Source organism: Octodon degus, unplaced genomic scaffold (assembly GCF_000260255.1).
Source record: "Octodon degus isolate 3935 unplaced genomic scaffold, OctDeg1.0 scaffold00052, whole genome shotgun sequence".
Lineage (NCBI taxonomy): Eukaryota > Metazoa > Chordata > Mammalia > Rodentia > Octodontidae > Octodon > Octodon degus.
The window spans coordinates 2,182,422-2,187,459 of record NW_004524628.1 but is presented as its reverse complement, the minus strand read 5'-3'; the positions used below and the strand labels follow the sequence as shown (position 1 = coordinate 2,187,459).

At 50.5% G+C, this 5,038-nt stretch overlaps 1 pseudogene; it reads left to right on the top strand.

Annotated features, from left to right (window-relative positions):
* Positions 1-2,960: 2,960 nt before the first annotated feature.
* The window catches only part of LOC105742437, a 7,491-nt pseudogene continuing 5,413 nt past the window's right edge, over positions 2,961-5,038 (top strand).

Genomic DNA, 5,038 nt, shown 5'->3' with positions numbered 1-5,038 from the left:
GATACCCTATGCCATGTGTGGTGGGGCACACCCATAATCCTAGCTATTCTGGAGCCTGAGGCAAGAGGATTTCAAGTTCAAGCCCAGCCTGCAATCCTGTCTCAAAATAAAATAAAAATGGCCAAGGAGGTAGTTCAGTACTCCCTGGGTTCAATCTCCAGAACAAAATTAGAAAATGTGTACTCTTCATAGCAGTGGCCCAGGGAAACCCCAGAAAGCTCCAATGGGTCAGTGAGGCCCCCATTATGTCCATGGGCAGTGGAAGGCTGAGAGTGGGGGTGTCTAGTCCAAAGGCCTGAGCACTCAGAGTTCCCATGCCCAAGGTCAGGAGAAGACAAGGGCCCCAGCTCCAGAAGGGAGAGGGAGGATTTGCCCCTCTCCCACATGTCTTACTACTGGGCCAAACAGATTAGACGGGGTGCTGGCAAAGGCTGGCCTTCTTCCCTTGGTCTGCCGATTCAGAGGCTGACCTCTTCCTCAAACACCTTCACAGCTCCCAGAACCACTCCACTGTCAAGCTGACATATAAAAGTACCCGTCAAAAGGATGGTGGAATGTATTCAGCTGACACCAGCTACCACAGGAACCAACCTTGAGGATATTCTGCTAAGTCCAGACAAGCGTCGTGTGGACAGGCGTCACAATGGCCCATCGTAAGGACAGAAAGGAGAATAGTGGTTCGCAGGGGCTGCTGGGAGAGAAAACGGAGAGCTGCTTAGAGGGGTCTCCTTTTTTAAATTTTATTTGGTAGCCTGCACAGCATGCAGTACCAGGGATCAAAGCCAGGTCCTTGCGCTTGCCAGGCTGGCCGAGCTATCTCTCCAAAGGTTCTGAGTTTCAGTTTTGAGAGATGAAAAGAGTTCTGAGATTTGGCTATTCAGCTATATGAATGGAGTTAACACTACTGAATTGTACCCTTAAAAGTGGTTAAAGTGCAGAATTTTTTCCGGGCAAGGTGGCATAAGCTTGTAATCCCAGCACTCTGGGAAGCTGAGGCAGGAGGATCTCAAGTTTGAGCTCGGCCTGGACAACCCAGAGACTTAGCTAGACCTTGTTTCCAAATTAAAAAATAAAAGAGCTGGGGATGTAGCTCAATGGAAAGGCCCTAGGTTCTGTCCCCAGTACCAAGAGAGTGGAGAGAGTAAATTTCATGGTATGCATATATTGCCACAATTAAAATTTTTATTAAAAAGTTTCCCCTGTACATGAAACTCCCCACTGCTGAGCAGGCGCCCCTTTTTGTTCTGCTGCGATGTCACCCCAGCTCCGCAGTCATCTGGTGCCAATTTTACTAATGGTAGAATGAGATTCAAACAAACTTTCTTCCGGAGAAAGGACAAATTCGGGCAACTTGCCAGGACAGCAAAAAGTAGGAAAATAAACAAATGTGGGTCCAGAAGGTGCGCTGGAGGCCCCAGGCAGGCCTGCCATTAGGGGCAAGAAGGTGAAGAGGAGGGTGAGCCTCTGAACCAGGTTACAACCTGCAAACTGTATTATCGCTGTCCTTCCAGGTTCTAAAAGTATCTTTCCATGAGTCACAAAGGTTAACTGGCTCTCTAGATGAAAAACCCGCAGGGCTTTCCTTATATAGGCTGTCCTCAGGAGCCCTCTCCCTCCGTCCTCTCACCAACTGGCAGCTGCTTCTTAGCGTGCATGTTTACAGAAATACCAGTAGTTACTGCGCCCCTTGCCATGTGATTACGCATTGCCCTAAAGACCGGGCTGCATTAGAAATAGATCTTGCTCTTTGAGCAGGGGGTGGCGGTGTGCGACTTGTGCCACCTACCGGCCAGCGGTGGTATCGTGCACCCCTGCGCACCGGTGCACAGCGAGCTAGGAAACGGGACCGACCAACAGCAGGGATCTCGGGCTCCATAAAGGACCCAGAAGAAGGGATCTTCGACTGTGGCAGAACTTCACGCACCGTGCGCCAGGACTTGGGGAGGAGCGGAGTATACCCCACTATGGGCTGCAACTTATATTTACCGCACTTGACAATCATTCAATCCTTTGACCCTTGGTAACAGCCCATTATGAAGGGAAGTCTGTTAGAGGTGGGGAAACTGAGGCAGGGAGCGCTTCTGTCGCTGGCTTTCCGATACACTGAGGGAATGGAAATATTTGAGGGGCACCTCAAATATTTAGTTTAGGAAGTAAACTAGAGCACACTGGATCTTTTGGGGGTACTTTTTCAAACCGAACTCACCATCGTAAAGATACCGAGTGTTGGCGCCATAATTAGGCAGATCTGGCTTCAGCTGAGAGATGCTGCGTGCAGCTGAGCAGCCCTGACTCGGCCTCGGCTTCGTTTCCTGGCTCCCTCCCAGGACTGCAGCCTCCGTGCAGGACCACAGGTGGGCGTGGCATCCACAGACGCGCACGCAGAAATCTCCCATCGTGAACACTGGCCACCGCTGTGGACGGCTGAAGCCCTTGCGCAGAACTCCGAGCAATAATGGAAACAAGGACACGAAGTCTCCAAGTCTGACCTCCTCCAACAGGATTGTACCTACAGAAGGGTATTCACCGTTAGGTGCACTTTAAATTTGTATGAGTACATTGTTGCAATACAGATGAAATACATTCATCGTGGGGAACTGGGCGGGCACACGCGGCATACCGGTCTTTGTACTGCCCCTCCCTCTCGCTCTTCTCCCTGCTCCCAGGCCCCGCCCATCTCCACAACGTCTATTTCTTCTTCCTATTATCTTTCTTCCGTAAATTATTTATAACTTGGGTTTCTCATATAACAGAAATGATGCGATATTTAACCTGTTAGTTATTTCACTTAGTACCCCAGAGCCGAGGCTCATCCACTTTTCTACAAAGGATTCAAAGGTGTCCTTCACGGCAGAGTAGCGCCCCCTTGTGTGCAGATACATTTTCTATGACGTTCATCTGTTGGTGGACATTCAGGCTGCTTCCAAGACGCAGCTGCTACGAGCTGTGCTGCTACAGCCATGGCTGTGCACGGATCCCTCGAGTACAGTGTCTTTAACTCTTTTGAGAAGATACCCAGAAACGGTAGAGCTGAGTCAAACGTAATTGCTATTTTTCCTTTTTGAGGAATCTCCATATTGGTTTCCATCATGGTTATACATGCTTCCATTCCCATCAACACTGCAGAAGAGTTCCTGTTCTCCCAAAACCTCACCATCATTTGTCGTTTTGGGGTTCTTGAGGATGGCCACCCCTTCTGGAGTAGGACAGAATCTCCTTTTATTTTCAATTTGTATCTGTCTAGTGGTCATCTTGTTTAAAGCCACACCGGAAATACAGGAGAAGAACCCTTGGACAAGGCAACCTCCCCAGGGACCACCCACCTGTAGGAAGAAGATTCTAGAAATGGTTTCTCTTCCCTGACTCCAAACTTCACTCTACTACCTCTTTCTAGTGGGCCCTGAAGGGAAAGGAAAAAAAAAAACCTTCAGTCTGATCCTGCTGCAACCCCCTGGCGCTTTTAACAGCCTGGCTTACCCGGCAGTACAAGCAGCCCACACCTAGAAGAGGCTGAGCGGCGCAGGCTCTGCCTCCCAGAGTCCACCTGACCGAGACAGGGATCCCTGTGTGTGGCAACCCCGCAGAGAAGGCCAGGATGAGACGGAGCCCATCACAGGTTTCTCTGCTCCTCAGACTCAGATTTTGCCCAGCGGCCACAGCCTGCCTGTGGTGGAGGTCTGACCGCTGCACCCCTGGTTTAGTGCTTCCTTCCCATCAAGCTCTGGGGGGCTGTTTTCACTCTGCCTGTAGCTGAGCCCTGAGGTTGGAGGTGGGCACTGTGCCTCCCAGGAGAACGAGGGATAGGATGTGGGCTGTGTGCCCAGGGCAGGGGCGCAGTCAGCGTGGAGATTCCACTTTCTGGCATCTTTCTCATACATGTTATGCCGTATTGAGTCCCACAGGAAAGAGCAGGAGAAGCTGGAGCCCACAGGAAACTGGAAGATGGAATTAATAAAAAGGTTTTACACTTAATTTCCTTCCTGACAGTTTCCTTTCTCTTTGACTTTTAAAGATGTCGGGAGGTGGGTGTGGGCCTGGATCCACTGGCTGCAGTGCAGCCTGGAGACGTGAGGGTGGGAATGGCTGCCAAGTAGATCTAGCCCAGCCCCTCTGCTGTCACGAGGAAGCAAACATCAGCGAGGTCAGGTCATGATACCAAAGTCACCCTGACACTGTACATCACATTAAAATCCTCAGCGAAAAGGATTTTTTTTTTTTTTCCGGAACCGGGGATTAAACTCAGGCCCTTGCGCTTGCCAGGGAAACGCTTATTCCACTGAGCCATCTCCCCGGCCCTCCTCAGCTAAAAGGAAACCACCACAGCTCTCACAACTGAGACCTAACGCAACACGAGGTCTCCTTGTGCTTCTGCTAAGACAGCCAACCTGCCTGCGGGAGGCAGCGGGGTGCAGAGAGGAGGCCCTCATGGAGCTGAGCATGCCAGCCAGAGGGAGCTTGGACCCTTAGGCAGGGCTTCCCAGGAAACACCAGGGAAGCAACACCCAGCAGCATGGCATTTGGAGCCCACACTAAGCACTACTATGGAAGCCCTGTGCCACTTCCACAAAACATCCATCTGTTTACTAAATATTTATGATGTGCCATCCCTGTAGATTGAACATCATTAATATCCAAGTCCGCCTCAACTCTGCTCCCACAGTCAGCCCTTGGATGCTGACACCCAGTACCTGACACCTACATGGTGAAGGAGTAAAGGTTCAGTTTAGTTCACGGCTTTGGGAGATTCAGTCCATGGTCTGTTGGCTCCAAGGCAAGTGCATCATGGTGAAAGGGCCTGGTGGAGCAATGCTGCTCAGTTCATGGTGGCCAGGAAGCAGAGTGGGGCAGGGGGCAGCATCAGACAGGAAGAAGTGAAGACCCTGCATAGAGCACAGGAAAAAGCTCTGGGAAATGCCTAAGTGCAAGGGACTCGGCACACCTGCACTAAAGATGTCACGCTGACCTCTAGCCAAGGGAACCCATTAAGTCGCTATCAATTTTGAGCTTTCTTTTTTTTTTTTTCTTTCTTTTCTTTTTT